This window comes from Harmonia axyridis, chromosome 2, assembly GCF_914767665.1.
Source record: "Harmonia axyridis chromosome 2, icHarAxyr1.1, whole genome shotgun sequence".
Classification (NCBI taxonomy): Eukaryota; Metazoa; Arthropoda; class Insecta; order Coleoptera; family Coccinellidae; genus Harmonia; species Harmonia axyridis.
The window spans coordinates 46,158,253-46,167,873 of NC_059502.1; positions in this window are offsets into that span (position 1 = coordinate 46,158,253).

Here is a 9,621-nt window from a genome sequence, read left to right on the forward strand (position 1 = left end):
TATATATATATATATATATATATATATATATATATATATATATATATATATATATATATATATATATATATATATATATATATATATATATATATATATATATATATATATATATATATATATATATATATATATATATATATATATATAATAATAATAATACTAATAATGTTTATTTCCAAAGACAAAGGTACAATAAACCATGCACAACAGGTGCAATAGTAACAAGTAGAATACTACAACAATATTACAAAAATAACAATATTAATAACAACGTAGATTCTGCATAAAGTACAATCTATATGTAAATATATATACACAATATAGCAATAACATCATTATGAATTCCACAAATAAATCAATTTTGAAATAAACAAATGAACCACTAAGGCTAAAAAGCCAGCGCGTGGTTGTAAAGTGTTTTTTTTACATAATAAAATTTAACAAATATTTCAACAATGTATACTGCTTAAATGAGACAATATGATGACAATGATACTAATACTGTGTGAACAACTTATTAAAATTTTGGGATAATGTCATTAGTGTGCTGTTTTCAGTGATAAGCACTATATGGAACTTTATTCGTGTCTATGAGATTATGTATTATTTCTCTATCTGTTTCATGAAGGTACTGTTTTGTATGTTTTCTGAATGATATTACTGATGTTGAGTCCTTGATTTTCCTAGGGATGTTGTTGAATATTCGTGTGCTAAGATAAGTATATCCTCTCTGCCCAATAGTTTTGGATGAATATTCCGTGCGCACCATGTTTTCTTTTTTTGCCCTGGTACTGTAGTTGTGGTCAATATTCTTTAGGCTACTTTTGTTTTTGAATTGATCTTTCGCTACACGTAGGAAGTAGATTTGTCTGAGGTCTAATATTTTACTCTCAGAATAAAGCAAGGTCGATGAATACGTTCGAGATTTATTGAAACAAATCTTCAGGAATTTTTTCTGTAAAATATCCAGATGAGATAAGTAACTGCTGGCAACACCTCCCCAACCTAGGATTCCATACGATAATCTAGACTCGACCAATGCATGGTACAGGATTTTCATTTGGTGAGTATTCAATATATCTTTGAAATATAGAAATTTAAAAATGATGCTTCTCAAAGTACCTACAGTTTTCTTTATGTGGACATCCCATCTAATGTGTCTGTCAATATGAACACCTAGATATTTGACAAATTCTGAGGACTTCAATTGAATAATTTCATCAGCATTTTTTATTTCCAGGTGATTGAAATCGGGGAGATTAGATGAGTAACAAGAAAAAGGTAAAAACGAAGTTTTTTCAAAGTTTAGTGTTAATTTTTTTTGCTTGAAACGATCTATGATTTGACTCATATCACATTCGACTTTCTTTTTCAGGTTTTTCCAGGATGTGTCTTCATAGAATATTGCCGTGTCATCCGCAAAACTAATGATTTCTCCATTGGTCTGAGAGGTGAGTATGTTATTCATGTAAATGACAAATAATACCGGTCCCAATACTGTCCCCTGTGGCACCCCATATTGTACTGTTTTTTCTTCACTAAGGACATCTTCGATTGCTACACGTTGCTTTCTGTTACCCAGGTAGTTTTCAAACAATTTAAGTACGTTTCCCCTGAATCCTATATCCCGCAAATCCCTCAAAAGCTGTATATGGTCAACAGTGTCGAAGGCCTTTGCGAGATCCAAAAAAACAGCTAGAGAATGTTTCTTCCTATCCAGGCTATTATATATTTTGGATGTCAGTGAACAAATCGCGTCATTGGTGGATTTTCCTTCAATGAATCCAAATTGTTTTTCAGATAGAAGTTTATTTTTATCGATGTAACTGACTATTCTGGCCTTTAAAAGTTTTTCAAATACTTTTGCAATGTTACTAATTAGAGTAATGGGTCGGTAGTTGAGGATTTCGTCATTTTTTCCACTCTTGAATAGTGGCTTTATTATACCAAGTTTGAGTGTTTCAGGCCACTCTCCACATTCAATTATTTTATTAATCAAAAACGTGAGGGGTTGTGAAATTTCGTTTCTGATTTCTTTTAGTAACTCTGCCCTTATTCCATCAAATCCGGGAGCTTTTTTGTCTTTTAAATTATTTATAGTAGAGATTAATTCATTTTCTGTTACAGGTGAAAGAAATATTGATGACTGTGTCCGAACTCCCTTCAGTGGTGGAATTGCCGGTGCCTTAATTTTATCAGCAAATTTCTTCCCTAGCATTGTAAAATGTTCATTGAATAAGTTAGCTATTTCAACTCTATCAGTGATTGTTCTATTTTCGTATTGTATCCGATTTACAGTATTCTGTTTTTTGGCAGCTGTTAATTCCTTCACAGTATTCCAAATTATTTTACTATCACCTTTACTAAGGTCAATTTGTTTTTTATAATATGAGGTTTTAGCATTTTTTATCAATATATTAACTGTATTTCGGTATCTCAAATATTCTTTTTTCAGGATGTCATCATTTTTGTTCACTTTATACTGTTGGAAAAGCTCGTTTCTGTGATTTATACTCTTGATTAAACCTTTTGTTATCCAGTTTTTTCTTTTAATTTCGTTATGTTTTATTTTAAATGATTTAGAGCAGTTTTGAGTTGTATTTTTTAAAAGTGATAAGATATAATCTGTCCATGCCTCGACATCCTGTAATGAATAAAACAGGGTCCAATCATGATTTTTCAACTCATTTCTCAATTTATCATATTGGACAATAGTTTTTGTATTAATTGAATTTGCTTGGGTACTCATATGTTTCAGTGGCAACTCCATCAGTGTAGAAGAGTGGTCTGTCACATCCATCTCCAGCACCGCAGACGACACAGCCATCTCGTTTTTTGAGTTTTTATAAAATATATGGTCCAAGCATGTGTTACTCTGTAATCTAGTAGGGCAATTTATCAATGAATGAAAATTTGATTCGTACATTGTATTCAGATAGTCGAAAACAATTTCATCCTCAACCAATATGTTTAAATTTAAGTCACCTGCAATGATATGATGGTTTGCATTATATTTTTGAGCTGTTTTCAAATATTCCCTCAGACCCACAACAAATTGCCTCGAGTCAGAGTTAGGAGACCTGTATACAGCAGTTATACACACATAATCATTATCTACTTTGAATTTTACCTCTATTGCTTTGCATTTATCTATACGAACTATTTCAAAGTTGCATTTTAGGCTTGTCGATGTGTACATCAATACACCATCACATTTGTTTACATCTCCTTCATTGTATGTTATGTTGTACCCCTCTATATGAAATAAATCAACATTGGGAATTTGCCGTGTTTCTGTCAAAATTAATATTGAAAATTCATTAATAGTTTCCGATAAATATGCCTTGAGAGTATCTAAATTTTTAGATATACTTCTTATGTTCTGATGTAGGATTCTGAAATTATGTCCATTATGTGAAATATGTTCATTGTATTCTTCTATCGTTTCAAACCTCAAGGCAGTATGATGTTTATACTCGTAATCTCTTATATACTGATTCATTATTAAAAAGTCAACAATATGAAAAGTAATCTTGTTGTTGTAATAAGTTTGTGAAGTTATTTTCTGTTTGTTGAGCGAAGTCGTAGTTTTTCTGTAGATGCTTGTCCTGGAGTCGGATTCGGTTTTAGTGGTTTTTTAGGTAAATTTTGGTTCGTTGATGATTGCACTTTTTCTATTTGCTGATGGATGCCTGTTTTTTTTGTTTGTGTTCTAATTTGTGTCTCCTTCTCGATTTCACTGTCAGATTCCAAATTTCGGGTCCTGGTGTTTGGTGTTGCGGGTGCACTGTGGTTTTGGTTCTCAACAGTTTCTTCTTCTTTCTCCTCTCTCAATGATTCCGCGGTGTAGGCGGTCCCATCCACGAATAATTTGTTTCCTCTTATGTAGCTTGTTATCCCAGCATTTTCCCTAGCATTCTTCAAGTGATATCTCAATAGTTTATTATCTTCCCTCTGTTCAAAAGTCAGATCGTGCGCGATACTTATCCGGGTACCTTTCAGCTTCTTGCAGTTTCTGAAAATTTCTTGCTTCTTTAGGTTGGATACTAAGTCGAGTTTGATCGGGTTGTTTCGTGCATTCCTAATCCAAATGAAATTATTGACGTCCGACTTTGATATAGTAACACCCAGTAATCTATAAATTTCCTCGAAAACAAGTTCCAAGGATATCCCTTCTTCTCCTCTTGGGTTCATTCCAAATATGACAATGCCATTCTCCTTCGATTTTCTCTCCAACTTTTCAACCTTATTTTTCAATCCTTTATTTTCTTTTTCCAAATATCTGATTTTCTCTTTCAATGACTCGATTTTCAATAATACTCTTGCTTCACTGGCTTCTATTACATTCCTCAGTTCTGTTCTGTTATTAACTATCTCGTTCAGAAGTTTATTGAATTGTTCACTTTCATTCATCTTATTACGTTCTTTTTAGTGGAGGTGTATGGTCACCTTTAGTTTGTGTGGAGCGTTCCGCAAAAAATGGTCGGAATGCCTCTCAAGGACGAATATGTGAAAGGTTTTCCCAGTTCTTAATTTTCCTTCTAACTTTCGTTTTGAGTGTAGAACACTATGAATTTATTATTCAAACGTCTGCTTGTAGTGTTATTTCATACGTGTTCGACTTTCAGAATTATATGTGAACTGTTACATACCAAAATATAATGATTTCTAAGCACAATGTTCAGATGATGTTCACCTTATTGAGCAGTACACACATTATATATATATATATATATATATATATATATATATATATATATATATATATATATATATATATATATATATATATATATTGTTATGGATCGTATATTCAAGTTGAGATTATGTTGTTGTTGATTTGATTTAAATTGATTCGATCCAATAACTAAATTTGATACTATATCTTTTATAATTTTGCGCCGACTATATATCTCAGGAGGGTTCATTCAAATTCAATTATATATTTCTTTTAATTTAATTAATATTTTCAAAATTCACTAACTATAAAGAAATTCTTATCTAATAACTAAATTTATATTAATCTAATCTTATATTTACGTATTTAAAACTTCATCGACCTCATCAGTGTTCTATGTTATGGTATGGTATCGTCTTCTATGCTCCTAACCTCGAATGGATTATAACCTTAATTTGTATTAATTCAGTTGCATTGTTTTGAATCCATTTTCCATTTAATATTGGTCCACTGCTTCAACTTGTTTGAATCCAGGGAAATTTCTTCTTGAAATTGATTAAATAATTCTCCACTTCTTCTCACAATGATTTTCAGGTACGTCTTCAACAATTTTAATATCTTGCAATTTTTCGTAAATAAATTCTTTCGTTTATCAATTATTTCAGGTATATTTCTTGAGTCAGGTGATGTGCTCTCAACAATGGTTTTTTACTGACTGACTAGCTGTCATTCGGCTGGGCTTTATATAGATTTTCAATTTTTTCTTGAAATCAAGATTGCCTTGGATGTCAAAAAATTTTCCAAATATGATGCTTTCGCAATTTTCTCTTTTGAGGTAAGTTTTCCTTCTTCAATCTTGATCTAGTTAATTTCTTCATTTTTTTTCCCATCTTTTGGTACCACATATGTTGCATTCGGTCGATTCGAACTTACAAAATTTTCAAATATTCTATATACAATATGGAAATTTTTCTAATATTCACTTTCTCTGGCCTAATATTCAAAGATTTCTATCTATAACTCCTATAATCTACTACATATTTTTAAATTATACTATAATCTAATGAAATATATACATTTTTGTATGTTTGAGACATTTATTACTTTGGAATCCCTGATTTATCATTCGATATCCTATCCCTATCCATTTTTTACAATTTTATTAGGAATTTTAGCTAATATTACATTTTTGAGATTGCATCTAGATGTAATTCACTAGATCACAAGCTATTTCATGAAAATTAACATAGGAAATATAAAATAAATGATTATTTTTTATCATTTTGAATGAAAATTGAATATTCAGTCTTTTGACTCTTTTAACATTATTTACATGATATATAAATGGTTCCTGATGCTTGAGTTGAATATCTTTTGTTGATTTTATCAAATTGAACTTGAATTTTATTAATATTTTCATTTTGTTTCAGATCTTGAGATGTTTTGAATGAATATTGATATAGTACTTTAGAAATATTGGATTTATGCTACTTTTATAATGTGCAAATGAATGAAATAAATGAATGAAGTTACTCTACTTTCTTTGAAATTATTGGATCATATCAAGTTAAAATTTATTATCTATTTGATGAATTTGCTGTAGTTTCCAAAGGATAGAGTCTGGTAATGTATTCTCATTGATTTTATAAGTTGATAATACCATTCCATAACAATTCCCCAAATTTAATATTTGATAATTTTTATTTTCAATATAAAATTTAAAATATTAAAATTTCTCCAAAATTTTGAAATTTGATTGAAATTTAAATTAACTTTCATTTGTTGTTTGGATGAATTCATATAAATCATTAATATGAAAAATTCCTCTTATTCTTTCTGTTTCTAATTCTTTTAATACATAACTATTCAAACCATTCTCATTATCTATTATATATGGTCCCTCGAATGGAGTTTTTAATTTCGCACAAATCTTATTCCGCTTGTCTGTTAGCCTGTGGGATCGTACAATAACCAAATCTCTTTTTTTTTAAAACTTCACATATTTCCTTCTATTCATTCTGTCCATTTTCTTTCTGTATCTTTTTCTATTCTTTTTCAATCTTACTTTTACCTTCTTCATGATGTCTTCATTATTTATATGACTTGTTCTGTAACAATTTCTTTCTTGTTTCATTGAATATAAATTTGTTTCTTCATTAATTGCATTATGCATTGTATTCAATAAAAATTCCACTCTGTTTAATTGTATATCCCATTTGTTTTGTTCTCTATTGACAAGTTTTCTTGAATATTTCACTACTTCTTGAATGTATCGTTCTGATAGGTTTGTTTGAGTATCACTTATACTGTTATAATTCAGAATTATCTCTTTATTTTCATAATATTTGTCTTCTATTGAATTTTGTGGATTTCCTAGCTCATATATATTTTGGTCAATCTTGTTTTTATTTTCTGAAAATTCTATTGAAGGTGCTGTATACTGATTTATTAATTTTTCATTGAAATTCATGTTGATCTCTCCTAAAATTTTCAATTTTTCATTCGACTTCTCATTTTGAATTCTTGCAATTTTATACATCTCAATCTTATTGATTTCTAGTTGCTCATTTTGTTTTTCAATATCATTATATATAATACTCAGATTTCCTTCTGTTAGATTGTGAACTCCAGTTTCACAAATCTCCAAATTCTCTTCATATATTTCACTTTCTGTATCTAATTCAGCTGAAGATTCTTTTTGTACTTTATTTCTTTTGGTATATAACCTTTCCTTGCAAATCATTAATATATTCCCAAGATTCTTTTCCATTTCAATTACCTTATCTGCCAAATGAATTTTCTTTTCTTCTTTAATTTCTTTCAAATTTTTATCCAATATTTTACTCATATTTTCTTCCTTAATTTCTTTCAAATTTTTATCCAGAATTTTCGACTGATCATCCAATATTTTCGACTGATCTTCCAATTTTTTACTCATATTTTCCTCAAAATTTTTCCAACGATCTTCTAATTTTTTTAATGCAGTCATTATATCCCATAAATTCAGTTCTTTTCTATTTTCTTCATTTATTTCCATATTTCCTCTTGTATTTTCTTCTTCATCCCCTTTTTCTCCAATTTTCGTTTTACTTCTTGTTTCCATTTTTTTTATTGAATAATCAATGATATGATTCCAACAATTATGTATTAATTTGTAATTTTTTTAAAATAATGCTGTAATTGAATTAATATAATAATGCTGTAATTGAATTTATATAATAATGCTGTAATTGAATTAATATAAGCCACGCGTTGGGCGACAATTGTTATGGATCGTATATTCAAGTTGAGATTATGTTGTTGTTGATTTGATTTAAATTGATTCGATCCAATAACTAAATTTGATACTATATCTTTTATAATTTTGCGCCGACTATATATCTCAGGAGGGTTCATTCAAATTCAATTATATATTTTTTTTAATTTAATTAATATTTTCAAAATTCACTAACTATAAAGAAATTCTTATCTAATAACTAAATTTATATTAATCTAATCTTATATTTACGTATTTAAAACTTCATCGACCTCATCAGTGTTCTATGTATGGTATCGTCTTCTATGCTCCTAACCTCGAATGGATTATAACCTTAATTTGTATTAATTCAGTTGCATTGTTTTGAATCCATTTTCCATTTAATATTGGTCCACTGCTTCAACTTGTTTGAATCCAGGGAAATTTCTTCTTGAAATTGATTAAATAATTTTCCACTTCTTCACACAATGATTTTCAGGTACGTATTTAACAATTTTAATATCTTGCAATTTTTCGTAAATAAATTCTTTCGTTTATCAATTATTTCAGGTATATTTCTTGAGTCAGGTGATGTGCTCTCAACAATGGTTTTTTACTGACTGACTAGCTGTCATTCGGCTGGGCTTTATATAGATTTTCAATTTTTTCTTGAAATCAAGATTGCCTTGGATGTCAAAAAATTTTCCAAATATGATGCTTTCGCAATTTTCTCTTTTGAGTTAAGTTTTTCTTCTTCAATCTTGATCTAGTTAATTTCTTCATTTTTTTTCCCATCTTTTGGTACCACATATGTTGCATTCGGTCGATTCGAAGTTACAAAATTTTCAAATATTCTATATACAATATGGAAATTTTTCTAATATTCACTTTCTTTGGCCTAATATTCAAAGATTTCTATCTATAACTCCTAAAATCTACTACATATTTTCAAATTATACTATAATCTAATGAAATATATACATTTTTGTATGTTTGAGACATTAATTACTTTGGAATCCCTGATTTATCATTCGATATCCTATCCCTATCCATTTTTTACAATTTTATTAGGAATTTCAGCTAATATTACATTTTTGAGATTGCATCTAGATGTAATTCACTAGATCACAAGCTATTTCATGAAAATTAACATAGAAAATATAAAATAAATGATTATTTTTTATCATTTTGAATGAAAATTGAATATTCAGTCTTTTGACTCTTTTAACATTATTTACATGATATATAAATGGTTCCTGATACTTGAGTTGAATATCTTTTGTTAATTTTATCGAATTGAACTTGAATTTTATTAATATTTTCATTTTGTTTCAGATCCTGAGATGTTTTGAATGAATATTGATATAGTACTTTAGAAATATTGGATTTATGCTACTTTTATAATGTGCAAATGAATGAAATAAATGAATAAAGTTACTCTACTTTCTTTAAAATTATTGGATCATATCAAGTTAAAATTTATTATCTATTTGATGAATTTGCTGTAGTTTCCAAAGGATAGAGTCTGGTAATGTAATCTCATTGATTTTATAAGTTGATAATACCATTCCATAACAATATATATATATATATATATATATATATATATATATATATATATATATATATATATATATATATATATATATATATATAACCTAGGAAGGCACCCGGCGAATCTAATTGAACCCACGAGAATGTGAAA